We start from the raw sequence: 17,388 nt of genomic DNA, 5'->3' as shown, positions 1-17,388 counted from the left end.
ATGTTTGATAAGTGTTGAGAAGCTGTTTGTTGTCAGTTACCTTAAAGGTTGTTGTGACTATAGATGTTATTTTGACTGTCTGTAGAGTGTTGATAGTGCAACATTCAAATAATTTGTTACCAAAGTTGTTACAGATTGTATTTTCCTCTGCCTTAGTCTTGTACATCCGACAGTATTATGGATTGAGCTCTATAAAAGCTGAATATAACACTTGTATGTTTCCTGGTAAACTGGAACAAAATTTGTTGCCATGACAGATACCCAGTGAACAGCCTGACTTCAGTTTGTGATGGTAAATGGTCTGCACTTACATAGCGCTTTTATCCAAAGCGCTTTACACTGATTCTCATTCACCCATTCACACACACACACACCAGAGGTAGCAGAGCTGCCATGCAAGGTGCTAACTTTATGCATCAGGAGCAACTTGGGGTTTAGTGTCTTGCCCAAGGACACTTTGGCATGTGCAGTCATGTGGGCTGGGAATCGACCCGCCAACCCTACGATTAGTGGACAACCCGCTCTACCACCTGAGCCACAGTCGCCCCTATGAGTAAAAATAAAATCTATCAATTTGCTCTGGTTACTTATACTTATAGGATTCGATAAAGACATGATTCCTGCCAGCTCCTGGTGGAAATGTGCTTCATCAAGGGATAGTTTTATTTGGTCATTTCACAGTTTGGTGTGAGATCTGTTTGTATGGCATAAGACAGGATCCAAAAGTGTAATAATTATTGCAGTGTCAGTTTAATTAATTAGTTTAATCAAAGGAACACACAAACACTCTCTCTCTCTCTCTCTCTCTCTCTCTCTCTCTCTCTCTCTCTCTCTCACACACACACACACACACACACACACACAAAAGGTTGAAATGAAAACATGCATCATCAAATATGTTCTATGTCCAAAATTTTCACAAATTGTTTGGCTGCTTGGCATGAAATTAGAAATCTGAAATCTCAAAGAGCTCATTGTCTTTTCTTTCTGTTGCAAGTCAGAAAACTCATCCATATGCAAGTAACTAAACAATTCAATTACAGAAAAAAGTACTAGTAATATTAATATTAGAACTTCAATAGGCTATGTGAGGGCCAACAGTTTGTTGTTGGAGAATGGAAAAAAGATTTGAGATAATTGAAATCTCTTAGATTCGTCCAGTCTTTTTCATAAAGCAGTTTCTCTCTCACTGATGCGAGAGCAGAAAACGATTAAAAAATAACTGCTTACCATTTCAAAGGTTGTGTGTGCCTATGAAAGGCTTTAATTCCACTTTTATGAGAACTCCAATTAATAATGAAACCCTCCATGAGCTCTGTGATCGTAAAATCCATTTTTCATAAAGTACACCACCCAAGTTTCAGTGTGTTCCATAAGAACAAAACAGAGGCAGTTAAATGAAAGATATAAATAAGTTTTAACAAGGCGCAAAGCTATTAAAAAAAAAAAAATCTCTATACCTTAAAGACAGCATAATTTTCTTAAATGAATCTGTTAAAAGTAATTTATAAAACTAATTAGATTTGTGAAAATAACTTTTAAAATAATTCAGAATGCACCATTTTAGAGGCTAGATATGCACATGCTCTGAAACCATCGGCTAATAGTTAGCTCTCAAACTGGGGTCCGTCATTTTTAAATATACAGTCCATACTGAATTTTGTGGATATTTTGGTGATTGTTTTGGCCAAAATTGCTTGATTTGACTTCTGTATTTTGAAACATTTGTGATGGAACTTGCAGAGTTCTTTGTGCTTTTTTTTTTTGCGGAAAACTACTTGAATTGAAAAAATTGCAGGCAATAGTTTTGCAGGGATGTAAATGAGATGTCTTTTGCAGGGATGTAAATGAGACCTTTTAGCTGTACTCCTGTTCAGCGCATGTGAATCGAAGAGGGCTTTGGCTGAATGACGTTGTGATGATGTCGCATTACTCGTCTTGGCCCAAATCTGCACAAAATTTGCAATAATTTTAAAAAATTGCAAACTCCTCCAAATATTGTGGATTTTGCTTAATATTGCGTTCATTTCTGTGGCACAATTTGTTCTGTTGGTGGAAATGTTCAGGAAGAAAAAGCTCTAATAAATAGACAACATTGTATTGTATAAATTCTGTACCATGTAGGTCTGTAGTATTTATTTAGACAGACTACAACAAAGGACATATCATATATTTAGGCTCCCCTGTTATAGCATATGAAAATGATCTAACTGTGTTATGGAATTAGCAAGGTGTACTATGCTGTGCTGAATTATTTACCCTGTGTGAGTAAAAATGAAATCTATCAATGTGCTCTGGCATCATATACTTCTAGGATTCGATAAAGACATGATTCCTGCCAGCTCCTGGTGCAGCTTGTGTAAATCATCAGCGTGGCCAGTTGTAGGTTCCCAATTAGTCTGGATGTTTGTCAATAATTTAATTTCTTCATGGAGCAGGGTCAATTTGACAAGGTGACTAAGTATGCATTTTCATGGGACTTCTTGTCAACACTACTGAAATAGAAAAGTGGCTCAAAACAGTAAACAGGAAGTGCTGCAACCTATATTCTTCATGAAACACTAACTTTATCTATAATAATATGTATCTCTTCATTACCTTCATTACCTTTTTAGTCTCAATCTTTTCATTTTTGCCCATTAATTTGCAGAGTACATTTAGCACAGTTTTAGTCAATCAAATCAAATGTTTGATCACATTAATCAAATGTTAACATCAGATTCTTTGGACATATGAACATATTTGTTCATGAATCATTTGCAAGAGCATTTATACAAGAATAATTGCATTTATAAAATAAAAGCAATAAAAGCATTCATACAAGAAAAAATACTAATGTAAACCTCTCTGTATAATCAACATGAGTTACGGCAGTTTTACATACTGATTACCTTGTGACGTATCAGGCTCTTATTTATCTCAATCGGACATGTGAATTTAATGAAATAGAAAAGAAACGTTCTTTCACATTAATGGCTTGAAAGAAAATGATTGCAACAAATGTATAAATTAAGAAATATAGAACTAGCCAATTAGGGGGGAAAGTAATGGCACCTTATAAAAGGAGGAAGAGTTGACATGCTGCATTGGCTGAGCTGCATTACTGGATTCAGCACACACCGTGTTTAGGCAGTGCTCTTTTACTGTTCAGTCATCATTTTGGCCCTTTCATCTCTCTGACCTTTGCCTTTTATGGTTTTGTGGACAATAAAAGTCCATTTTAGGGTGACTGGCATTCATCAGCATACGCATGTGACTAGAAAGAAAATCAGCGTTACTGAAACTTTTGTAAATTCAGTGGGAATTTTTGGTGTTGCTTAGGAAAACATTTATACACAAGTTTATAGTGCCTGTATTCAAGTCTACTCACCCTGTAATTGAAAACGAGATTTCAGGCAGCATTAATCACTTGTTCCTAATTTTAACTATTCATTAAGACTCAGTTCCTTTGAGTCTCAGTTTTTTTGTTTTTTTTTTTTTCCTGTGAACTTGGTATTATATTTTTTCTTCTATAAACTCTGAATGAGCCCTTTGCTCTGTTTCTTGGTCTTGCACATATAGACACATTTATTTACACACAGAACACAGTTCACTTTGTAAACACCCTTTAACTTTAGTCTGATTTTCTCAAATCCCTGATTTCCAATATATATTTCTAAAAGTCATTATCCTTCTTTTTGTGGAATTAATGCCATGTGAGTTGGATCGGGACCAGACTCTTTTGCATTGTGTCTATATGTCAGTGTCTGCTTGTGTGTATCCGTGTGTTACAGATGGGCTGTCTACCAAAAAAAAAAAAAAAAAAAACGAATCGAAGGACACTACCATGCTAACCCTTACATGGTTTCCCTCCCTTCAGCTTCCTCCCATTCTGTTGAGAGAAATAAACTATGATAAGCACTGGGCTAAATGGGTACACAGAATTTGTCATGAATATTATTAACCTAATCGCTTCAGTGCTTCATCTGTTTTATTTAAAATGAGCCTATCAGTCGTTCCTGCTACAGTTCGGCAATTACACCTTAGGCTATAACATAAAGGTGAATTTTATTGCACATTAAACATCAGTTTATTTTGACCAAAAGGATTTACATATTTCCTAAATAGTATTTAGCACTTAACCGGAAACAGCACGTATCTCCAGTATAGTTCAGCCAGAAAATATACATACCAATAAATACATATCTGAAAAATTTATAAATATATAAGTACATGTTTATTTAATATTTAAAATGAGAAACTGATCTCTAATCTCATGCAAGATTCAGAAAAATCTACATATCCAGAAAATTTAAAAGGAGTTGCATAAGAAACTGTCAGCTGACAAGGACATTGGCGACATCTTGAAACTATTCACACATATACAGTACATGCAAGGAATAAAAATATGATGGAGCATGCTATTATGGGGACAAATCAACTTATATTGTAGTCATTTAATAAATAACAATATATTTTACTTTCCCATTTTGGAAAACTTAATGCTAGAGCTTACTGTTTACCGCTGACTGTTGCAAAGCACTGACACTGGAGACTCCTACCAAAAATGCTCAGTAAAAGTCTCATTACAGAAACCTTCACCAAATCAGCAGTTACACACTTTTTTCCATTCCTGTGGAGCATCTGCCATACAAATCCAATATAATGTATTAGACCTCGAACTAATTAAGAAGAATTAATACAAACAAAGAATTAATACAAACCTGTGATTTGACTTCCACTATTGTTAGAGCTGTTATAGACAATTAACCAACACTTTCTGACCAATCAGATTATAAGAATAAATGGACTCATTTCATTTTCATGAAATCCATTTAACTACTCATTGTGAAGAATCGTGCTCACAACCTCTAGACGTGTATACACTAATGTCATGTGATCATTTGAGTCCCTTTCACTGCATGTTTATAGTTATGATTTCTCTCATTCTGGTGATGTTAACAGTCGTGCAAGTACATTTTTGGGTCTTCCTGATATTATTACAACTTGCTCCATGAATTAGATAATAATACCTTGACCTTAAACCAGATTCTTGTTGTTTCTTTAACATCTATCACTCTAAACGTCCCATAGGCAGCAAGCTAGATTAATGGCTAGCCTACAATGCATGAAATTTCCAACACTGAGCTTGCTAGTTAAATCACATATCTTCATACAATAGGCTAGTTCCATATGAATAGCTCTTTATTAAATTCGGTATACAATTTGTTCAAGCCCTGTTGCAGTGGGGGTGTGCTCAAGACGGGAGGAGGAGTCAGAGAGAGAACGAGCAGGTAACAAGTGATTGGCTACAATTGTGAGTTTAGATAGAGAGAGAGAGAGAGACACAGAGGTCTGCAGAGTTGAATGAAAAGTTTGCTCTATTTTTATTTGGGACCTTTTTATTGATCTGATGTGCAAAAAAACAATAAAGGAAAAGACAGTTGCACGATCCAAATGCCTCCCCCTGCATCCTCATTTTCACAAGCCCTTAGGACAGAAACCGCATTTTCATGATATCAAGGTCGAGAAACACAAACGGAATTGTAATGTTTCAAAATTGTTGGCACACATGAAAGTAGGGAGTCCCCACTTCATTAATTACAATTTAATCCGATGGTTCTTCAAGCAAAAAAAAAAAACCGTTGTTTATCCTCTTAACGCCAACAGATTATTATTTATTTGTTCGTCTTTATTATTATATTATTATTTAATAAAGTTAGGGGGAACAATGGTGTAATGGTTAGGATGTTTGCCTCATATGATTGCCTCTCATGTGTGCACGGAGTTTGCATGTTCTCCCCTTTTCCTCCGGTCCCCCCCCCAGTCCATAGATATGTATTGCAGGCTGATTGGCATTTCCAAATTGTCTGCAGTGTGTGAGTGTGTGCAATTGTGCCCTGCGATGGGTTGGCACCCCATCCAGGGTGTGCCCAGAGTTCCCTGGGACAGGCTCCAGGCTCCCTGTGACCCTGTGTAGGATAAGTGGTACAGAAAATGGGTGGATTTAATAAAGTATCAATACTATTAATGTAGTATTATATTATAGTAACATTATTTAGTAACTACAGTGGAATTAACAGGAATGTAGGTAAGTGTTACAACAGCCCAAGACAGTCAGTCAGTCACATCCAGTTTAGAGCCTGTTAACAGCCTGTTCTTCATTGTCTGATTGTGAAGTGTTGCCAATCTTCCAATTGTTGTGTGATTGCCTTGTGTGTATTTTGACTCTTTACTATTCCATCTCTAAATACTCTTTTGGATTATCCCTGTGGGTTTGATGATTAATGCTTGACTGTGTTTGCCCTTTGCCTGTTTTTCAAGTTTCCAGTGTATTTAAATAAATCTCTGCACATGGATCCTCACAGCTCTAGCGATTCTAGTATGTTAGCATTAGAGTGAGGTAAAACCGCACCTGGAGAGATTTAAAAGAACTTAACATAATTGATAACTACTATAATTCTGTTGTTTTTAATTTTCTTCTCTCTTGGTCCATGGTGATTTTTTTTCCCCCACTTACTCTTCTCAAAAGACTGTACTCTCACACTCATCTCAAACAGAAGCTTCCCATCAGGGATTACACACCAGAGGGCTGTGAATTCTATTATTTTCCACTCCATCTGGCCAAGCACTTCCCTGTCCTCTGGATGACATCCATTTTGTATCTGCAACAGAACCGCTTGGACTGAAATAAGGGCATTTCATATAGAGCAGTCACTTTTGCGGGACTCTATAGTAAGATGTACAACTGGGGGGGGGGGGGGGGTTACACGCCAGCTTGTTATCAGAGTGCAGAGTCCAGCGAGGAAGCTGTCTGCAGCCACACACAGAGCAAGATCTATGAACTGCCGTACATCACTTCCCCTTCACCCAAATAGCACCAACCGATTCATCTTGCCTTCATTTCTCAGTGTCAAGGTTGACATTCAAGGTGTTTGTATGACTTAATGTTTCTGTTTAGCTTTAGTAAGCTCAAGCAGCCATGCACTGTATTAGCCCAAGGTCCCAGAAGCCAAACCAAACAGATTTTCACTTCCACACTAGACTTATTATAGAGTCAAAATCTAAACCTACATTGGGTAAAATGTATATATTACACAGGGAGTCTCCAGTGTCAGTGCTTGGTAACAGTCAGAGTTAAATATGAATGTCGATGTGAAAATGAGAGCAATGCTCAAAAACAGGGACTGACAAATTATCCATGTGAAGGATAAATCCAAAGAGTAGTCACAGAACAAGGAAGGGTCAAAATACAGAAATTCAGAACTTACACAAGCATAGTAGTTAGCAAGACTTTGCGGTTACTGAATGTTTGATTGTTTTATATAGCCTGTAAACAGGAAGGGAGTTGGGTGTAAAAGAAGTTGACAGTGCACAAGGGAGGTGAGGTGATGTCCGAGGTGGATGTGACACTGGGATAGAAAATAATACTGAGGAATCACACTTATTTTCAATCATTTCAATATGATGTCAAATAAAAGCATCATATTCCTTTATCCCCTCTAATGGAACTGTGAATATACTGATCAAGCAGTCATGTTCTATGATTACAGCTCAATTTCAGTAGGGTTAGTTAATCTATTGTCATGATAAACATAATTATAGTGTAAGTATACCATATATAGTCCAGTCTGCAGGAAAAGTATTCTCTCTAATTAGGACTCAAAATTGTGCGTGAAAAAAAAGTCCTTTCCAGGAGTTTCATACAAATAATTATTTCAGAATGTCCTATTTATATATTTAATATTGACATTGATTTAATATTGGCTTTTTTTTAATGATTTCAACGAAACATACATTCAAGATCAGAATCCCATGTAACTGAGATACACCTTTCTGGTAAATTCCACATTACTGTCCGAGCAGTGTGCAAGTCTGTAGTTAAATCTCAAGTCTGATTAATGATGTACACATTATACAGTGCCTCAGGTATATTAAAAATTGAAACTGAATGTTCAGCTGTTTTATTTTTTATTTTATTTTTTTGTGTGAGGACTGCAGGTTTTATACAGGGGTAATGTGTTGTGAATTGAGCGAAAATATTGTATATGTTTTTTGAGAAATTATTCAACAACATTGTGAAGAAAAAAAAAGTGAATTTTGGAGTCTATTGTAGGTTTACAAGTCATGGAAACCCTCTAGATCATCGCTTGTCAAACCTTTTAGTGTAAAGCCCCCTTTGTGGATAGTGTGCAATCCCCAAACATGTAGTGTTTCTCTTCTATCAGTACTGTCCATGTTGTTTATGTTGTATATAATGGTGATAAAATGGGTATTTTCAATTTAATTCGACATGTGTCTGGTTCTCAAACAGAATAGATGACCTGGGCAATGGGAAAAGCGCAAATCTGGAATCTTATGAGTTTCTACAGTTGTCGCTTGGTTGTTCTATTAGAAAGGTTAACGAATTAAAACCCTTTTAAGAAGCTAAGTGACCAAAAGTAGACAACAGAACCCTTGAAAAACCCTAACTGTAATGAACATAACATAAGGGATAAGTTGATGCAAAATGGCCATGAGTTGTGATTGGTAGGCACATGCTTAATTGTAAAAAATATTTAACAATATCTGCTATTTTTAGTAGACATTGGTCCTTGGCCCCCAGTTTGAGAACCTCTTGTTTAGAAAGTCTAGGAAGGAAGTTAATAAATGCCAAGCTAATTATCTGAAAAGAATACACTAACACCTTGCTATGAGGTCAGATATTTTTAGATTACATAAATACAAGATATCTGTATGCAATAAATGACTACAACCTTTTTCATTTTTCCTTCTTTCTCTCCATATCTGTACTTTATGGTCATACAACTCATGTCAGGTGTTACAGCTTGTGGATTATTGACAGGGAAAAGGGCAAAGCTCATCATTAGAGTGTGCAGACACACATAAACTTTTTAATTTCCATCCGCAAAGGTCAGTTGTCAGAATGTATCGAGCTGGCCAAAGGTGAAGGAAACATAACATAAAAATGGCAAGCGTGGGAAGTGCTGCATGCTTTACTATGGGCTTTGTGTTTGTGCCACTGCGGGTTCTTTTGAGTTATTATACAAAGTCAAATAGTTTGATAGTTGAAGTGTAGTCAAAGGAATCAATTTCAATGTACTGACTTGAAACACTTTCCTTAGCATAATGAGGGCATGTCTAATATCTCTATAATTATACTGCTACAAAATATTCAGCATGTCTTAAAAGGTAAACCTTCTCTGTGTTAGTGCATTAATTGTGTACTTGCAATCACAAACAGCAATAACCACTAATGTGAAAAGTGTATATGTCATGAAGAAACCCTCCTTCCTGAAAACTTTCATGAAGAACCAAAAGTGACAGCTTCACCTCAAAAGCACTGATACTGGAGACTCCTTCCAAAAATGTTAAATAAACATCTCCTCACAGAAAACCTCAGCATATCAACACGTTTTATTAGACATTTTTTAAATGAATTAATAAACCCGTGATTTGCCTTGCCGCCAGAATTACCGTCTGAGCCATGCTGTTATAGAAAATTGACCAATCAGAAAAGAGAATTCAGCAGTGCTCTGGTATAATGCTCTCTAATGCACATCAATTCATCCATTTTCTGTACCGCTCATCCTACACAGGGTCACTAGGAGCCTATCCCCTATCCCAGAGAACTCGGGGCACCCTGGATAGGGTGCGAACCCATCGCAGGGCACAATCACACACCCATTTACACATACAGAAAATTTAGACATGCCAATTAGCCTACAATGCATGTCTTTGGACTGGGGGAGGAAACCAGAGTAACTGGAGGAAACCCATGAAGCATGGGGAGAATACCAAACTCCACTCACACAGGTTAGAGGTGGGAATCGAATCCCAAATCCCAGAGCTGTGAGGCAAACGTGCTAACCACTAATCCTCATGCCCCCTAATGCCCTATTTGAATAAGCATATTGTTGTAATTGATGATAGTAATTTTACTATACACTCTCATATTACAGTTGAAAATAAATTACAATTCCCAGTTTAAATTACCACATAAGGAATTGAACAATAAATTATCACTATATTATATGCCATGTGCATGGAGTACATTCTAAGGTCACGGCATACTTGGCGAATGAAAATGGAAACTTGCACTTTAATTGAAACACCTGCAGTCAAGCACCTTTTCCAGTGTTCTTTCATGCTCAGCTACAGTTGCGTTATGAGAAGGTATTTCCCCCTCCCTCTCCCTTCATGTCTGGGGGGAGGTTGGGCATGAATAGTTGGTGTGACAGCTAGTACTAGCTTGCGATGACAGCGTATTAATCAAATGCACCTTGCCTAGAAAGGCCTCACTAGAAAGCTGTAATGCTGCTGACATGCTGACAGCCTGATAACATTTCACAATGTAAATGCCAAAAAAGAGAGAAAGAGAAGTGGCAAGAACTTAAAGCTGGAGACAGAAAAACAACTCAGTGCCTCTGCAATTTTTTTATTTTTTTATTTTTTTGCATTAAGCCGTGTTCTGTTCCTGCCACTGCTCTTTATCATGAAGAGTATAAACAAGCACGAGGAACCGAATACAGCAAACAAATTGTCTTTACACTGTCTGTGGAGCCAAAACACAATGTACAGAGATGCCTGAGCACTCATATGCTCCACTTACAGCTCACTTCAAGTTCATTTATGATTTCCTTATAACTTTCATATATTCTAGATCCGTTACACATAAAGTGAAATATTTCAAGCTTTTTTATTTATTTTTTTTTTTTGCTTTAATGTTGATGATAATGTTACAGCTCATGGAAATAAAAAAAAAATCGAAAAAATATTCGAATAAAGAATTTATAATACAGAAATGTCCTGATGACCTGAGAAGAGCTCTAATCAGATAATTAACTCAAAACACCTGTAAAGGTTTCCTGAGGCTTTAATCTCTCAGTCTGGTTCAGTACACAACCACAATCACAGGGAAGATGAAAGTAAATGTTGCATTTCATTTGGAAATCAAGGTCCCAGAGTCTGGAGGAAGAGTGGAGAGGCACAGAATCCAAGTTGCTTGAAGTCCAGTGTGAAGTTTCCACAGTCAGTGATGATTTGGGGTGCCATGTCATCTGCTGGTGTTGGTCCAATGTGTTTTCTCAAGTCGAGAGTTGATGCAGCGTCTACCAGGAGATTTTAGATCACTTCATCTTTTCCATATACTGACGAGCTTTATGGAGATGCTGATTTCCTTTTCCAGCAGGACTTGGCACCTGTCCACAGTGCCAAAACTACTAGTAACTGGTTTACTGACCTTTACTGTGCTTGATTGGCCAGCCGACTCACCTGACCTGAACCCCATAGAGAATCTACGAGAGACACCAGACCCAACAATACAGACGAACTGAAGGCCGCTATCAAAGCAACCTGGACTTCCAGAACACCTCAGCAGTGCCACAGGCTGATTGCCTCCATTCCACGCCGCATTGATGCAGTAATACATGCAAAAGGATTTAAGCCCAAACCAAGTATTGAGTGCATGAATTAAAATACTTCTCAGAAGGTCGACATTTCTGCATTATAAATTCTTTATTGTAATATTTTGAGATACTGGATTTTTGATTTCCATGAGCTGTAACCCGTAATCATCAAGATTAAAACACAAAAAAAGGCTCGCAATATTTCACTTTTTATTTTCACTTCAAATTTTTGAGATGCACCTGTGTATATATACAAGCACAAATTATACACTCATTATATATACCAGGTGCATTATTTGGGACACCTGTACACTTGCACTTTCATGCAGTTATCCAATCAGCCAATTATGTGCCAGCAGCACGATGCACAAAATCATGCAGATACAGGTCAAGAGCTGCAGTTAATTCACATCAAACACCAGAATGGGTGGGAAAAAATGCTCTCGCAATGACTGTAACATGGTTGTTCGTGCCAGACTGACTTGAGTATTTCAGAAACTGCTGATCTCCTGGATTTTTCACAACCTCTACACAGAATGGTGCGAAAAACAAAAAAGCACCCAGTGAGCAGCAGTTCTGCAGATGGAAACAACTTGCTGATGAGAGAGATCAGAGAAGAATGGCCAGAATATTTTGAGCTCACAGGTATATAGATAATCACTCTTTACGGCTGTGGTGAGCAGAAAAGCATCCCAGAATGAACAATACATTGAGTGTTGAAGCAGATGGGCTTCAACAGCAGAAGACCACATCAGCTTCCACTCCTGCCTGCCAAGAACAGGAATCTGGGGCTACAGTCAGCTGCATGAACCCAACCTGCATTATGTGAACAGATCAGGCTGGTGGTGCTGGTAGGGGTCGTTGTGCTGTATTGGTGTGGGAAAAGTGTTCTTGGCACACACTGATCCCCTTACTATCAAGCTTACTTCTCAAGCTTTGTTTGAATGCTACAGCATGTTTGTTTTGTTTTTTGTTTTTTACCGTAAGAATGCAGGAGAAGTACCTAGAAATAATTGTAGTATTTCATAGATGGCAGAATACTGATTTCATAGAGATTTGTTTTTTGATTAATTCATTGATCATTTAAAATGGCATTTTTAAAATGAATGACAGGGCAGAGGTTTCATGCTTTTTTTTGTGTGTTGTCTTGCTTCTTTCTCTGAAACACCACAAACATCGAGCTCAGAAGCCTGCAAGGAATAAAACATCAGCATGTACTATTACTGACACAAAATGGTCTTCTTTTTTAATGAATGCAACTATGTCACCCAGACATGCGCTTGCACACACAGCCTCTCTCTCTCTCTCTCTCTCTCTCTCTCTCTCTCTCTCACACACACACACACACACACACACACACAATGAATATGATCAAGAGGGATGTCAGGTTGTTGTCTTCTGTCACCCAGATGCCCATGTGGGATTGTAAAACACTTGTTTCTCTCCTGACACCATCCATTACTGTTTGCTTTCGCAGGAGTCACATTGCACAGGAAGAACATGACTGAGATCACTTTAACACCCTGTAGAGAACAGAAACCAAACTGTAACCACAAACTCAACCTTATGCTAATGTATAGGAATTCTATTGAACAAGAGCGATTTCCTTGGCATCATTGGATACAGCTTCTGTATCTGTATTTACGATGAACTTTCTGCTGCTCTGCTCAGTCCCACATGGATGCCCTAAAGATTCACACTTCCCAAAAACAGTTTATGCCCAAGTCTCCTGCTTGCCTTAGTGGATAAACTCACCTGGATACTGTAGAAAATGCTGTCGTAATCATAAAGGCATAATTTTTGAAGGAATAAAGGCATAATTGTGTCAGTACTCTTCTTAACAATATGCTCGTACTGAGAGTCCTTTTAACACACTCAGTACGTTTTGTCTTTACTCTTTTACATCTGTGTACTGTAATGATTTATAATCCCACTCTCTGGTGTCACTCAGAAGAGGATGGGTTCCTTTTTGAGTCAAGGTTTCTTCCTCGTGGTGTCTCTTCCTTGACACTGTCACCTCTGGCTTGCTCATTACGGATTTAAATCTAAATCCGGATTTCCGTAAAGCAGCTTTGTGAAAATGTCGATTATTAAACATGCAAATGGAATTGAATTAAATGTAAATGAAGTCGTAACAAAGGCTACAAACAGCATGCCATGAAAATCTGAATTGCTATAGACCATAATCCAACCAAGCACTGACCTCTTCCTGACCCTTGGAATAAACTCTATTCTGTGATTCCATGTTCTTCCTTTCCCAATGCTTCACCGAGCTCTTCCAAGAACTTGCTTTCAGCAGGAGGTGTGAATGATATCCCTTAAAGCGTTGACAGTTTACACGTGCCTCGTTCCTGCAGGTATCTGTCACACCGAGTCATTCTCGTTTCTCGTACTGAAACAACTTCACGTTCTGTCATCTCCTTTTGGCAATAACAAGGCAGGCCACCATTAGATGTGACAGGGGAATGTGCAATTACAAAAAGTGCAGGACTTCAGGCTGCTGTCGCAGTCACCACAGCAAGGCCCGTTACTATGGCAACATCAACCTGGCATGTCCGTGTTTTTCTTTCTTTTTTTTTTTTTTTTTAATGGTGGTGCAATAGAGAGAAATGGGGAAAGGATGTTAGAAAAAGAAAGAAAGGAGGGTTTTGTGTATTATGCTTTAATGGAGTCTCAGAAAGAAATAAACAGCGAGGGAAGAGCGTTTTTATCCGTTTATCCTGCTGAACAAAGGCCGCACGCAGCTTGTGGACTAAAAAGAGAGATGTGTCATACAGCAGTGGTGGTGGTGTGTGTTGAGCGTCATGCCCTGAGGGCCTGGAACAGCTAATCCAATCTGCTGACACACTGCTGTGTAACCGCTCTCATCTCCAAACCGACCTAAGACACAGCTGATTCTCGAAACACAGCCAGCACAGAGCGGCGCTCTGCGGTCAGACAGCACGATCTGCTCCAATGACTAACAGTGTGAGTGTGCGTGTGTGACTGTGTTTGAGTTTCAGAATTCAGAAGTTCACAAAGATCTGCTAGGAGGTGAAAATATTCTCCACTTCTGAAAAAATACATTTATATATATATATATATATATATATATATATATATATATATATATATATAAAGTAAAAAAGTGCTATACAAAAATTTATTTGTATAGCACTTTTTTACTTTTTTTAACAATACAGATTGAATGTCATTTATCTAGCTGGAGATTAGCTTTTTTTTTTGTATATTTATTGTGGGAGTATTCACATAAGCAATTTGGTATTCATGGAAATCCTGTTTATTAATTTTTTTCATTTACGCTCAAATTACACAGACACAGTCTTGTCATATGAATGGCATTAAATAAAGAAATATTAAATATGAAATTAAAAAACATAATTAAAGAAAGAAATCCAACACATGCACAAATTAAGACAAATAAGATTAGTCATTCAATTAAGATTAAAAGAACACTAACCCATAAAAGGAGGACTTGCTGCAACGGCTCAGCTGGAGTATAATTCATTTCTATTTGCTACTGCATCTTCATCTAATGTTGTGCAACACCTTAGAGTTAGGACTACAGTGAGAACTGACCGGTCTGATATGTCTCAATCTGCAATGTGCTCTATACTCTCCAGTGTGCTGCATGCCATCATCGGCTACTTAACAGAATACATCAGATTTCCTTACCACACATAACATCCTGCTTTCAAATATGGCTCAGGGTGCTAGAGGCAGAAGCTGAAATGTGAGAGGTTGAAGATCGTGTTGATCATGAGAGACTTCTTGCCAGAAGTCTGCTCTGAACATGTTTCAATTTACAACCTACAATTGTGAGTACGAATCCTGCAAATCTGGCAGGAATTTTAAGTTCGCTTTGACTTACGAAATTTACATCGTCACAAAGCAAGAATTCAAAATGTTTTTAAAAAATGATTTATTTGGAGTCCCTGTGTACTACAGTAGAATGAGTGCATCAAGATAAACCTTGCAGCTAGCACTGCTATCAAAGCTGCGGGTACAGAAAATGAATCGACATTTCCTAACCAATCAGAATCAAGAACTCAACAATGCATATTTAAATGCGAATGAAATCTAATTTCAGCGTATATTATTTTACAAAACATCATAAGCATTCTTTACAGTGAGAAACACTGTACAGACTAATAACACTTTCAGTGAAGGCCATATGTATAAAGCTCTACGAATACAAATTTGTTTTTATAATTACTTATGAAAAGAGCTTGACAGGCTATAGGCATGTTTATAATGCATTTATAAACTGTTACCAGACTGCATGGTAAGTGTTTATAACACTTCAATAACAATTATCAATACCAAAGTGAGTGTAATAATGTGTAGATTATTAAAACTGTATTATCAGCTCTAAGTGAATTTAGACATATTTTAAACAAAAATATTTAATAAATCAACACCACTTCCAATGATTTATTTCTTACATTTTTTCAAGCCCATATACTGTATATGCAGATGAATACTAAATTTACAAAAGCTTTCCAAGGTGTGTAGTATGCTTGTATGATAGCCACTCTGGTATAATGTATTATAATGCGTCTCATAATGCATTACACCAAGTAGGACTGGATGCCTGGTATTTTTGGTATAATGTGTTATGAACACTACATACAATGTTAAAAATGCATAATAAAGATAGGTATAACGTGTAGCGTATTGATTAATAATTATTTTAAAAAGTGTCAAATCAGTCATACAACTTTCTGCACTAATAAACAAACAAACAAAACAAAAAAGTAAGCAGTAGTTAGACTAATATTGCAATTTTGTTTATGTTTTGTTCTGTTTAGTTATATACAGTATCTGTGCATGTTTGCACAGTATGAGTTTGTGTGTGTCTGTGTGTGCGGTGATTGAACGTGCTTTATGTAGGGTAGAGGATGTAAACCATTAACAGGACAGAGATAAAACCCCGCAAGCGCTGACGTTCGGGATCCTGATGACATAAATCAGGGCTCCAGTCAGCCCTGTGCGACTGTATTTCATGCTCAAAGAGTCCGCCATCCAAACACATCCAGGCTCAGTATTAATCTCCATTAGACAGCAGTACGGCTTGGCCCCAAGCCTGCTGGACAGCCCAGGGGACCTTAACTCAAACACTGGCAAGACCTATGCTCAAGTACACACTCAGGACCGTGCCCTCCTTCTGCCCTGTGCTGGTAATCACCCTCCATGTGCCTGCCTTACGGCTTGCCCAGACACACTTCAGTGCATTTCTATCTGATTTCTCTCTCAGATAAAGGTGCAGAGATATAAGGGTGAGCAGGCCATAATATCAGAATATTAGCTGCAGAGAGATATATTTTATTCATGTCTTGGTGGCTACACTGGAAAGTGTCTGCGAGAAGCCAGAATTGAACAAAAGGATTGTTAAAAGGTCCCTTGATCATTTGCTTATATTTGTTTTCCTGTGTTAATCTATCCAAATAGAGAAAAATAAGAGTAGTTCTTGCACTTTAAACGACTTCTGTGGCTTTCTAGTACTGTTTTATTGCTTAAAAAAGAAACAGGTTTACTAGAAGTCATCTTCTTGTACATATTTAAACAATCATCATTCTGTATATATTCATCATAAGTTTATGCATGTTGGTCTCTATACTACCGTGATATATATGACTTCTTGTTTTTTAATCTTTAATTGTAGATTTGGTTGTTGACATTCAAATAAAAACCGGTATCCAAGGTTCTGCATTTGCAATAATACCACACAGATATCAACATATTGCTTGACATTACTTTTAATGTTTTTATATTTTATGTAATGTTTTATAGTAAGTATTTTGCAACAACACTTTCCAACATGTTTGCTGCTGCTTGTACAACCACAAGCAAATGAGCAAACACCAGGGGTGGAAAGAAATGAACCACATGGACTCTCATTACTGTACTTGAGTACATACTTCACTGTAACGGTGCCTTTTTGAGTAGAATTAAATCATAGTGCTTTTTTTAAAAAAAGTAGTAACTTTGTTACATGTAT

The sequence above is a fragment of the Ictalurus furcatus genome, chromosome 12, assembly GCF_023375685.1.
Source record: "Ictalurus furcatus strain D&B chromosome 12, Billie_1.0, whole genome shotgun sequence".
Taxonomy (NCBI): domain Eukaryota; kingdom Metazoa; phylum Chordata; class Actinopteri; order Siluriformes; family Ictaluridae; genus Ictalurus; species Ictalurus furcatus.
The sequence above is the reverse complement of the archived record's forward strand: the minus strand, read 5'-3'. Positions refer to the sequence as shown.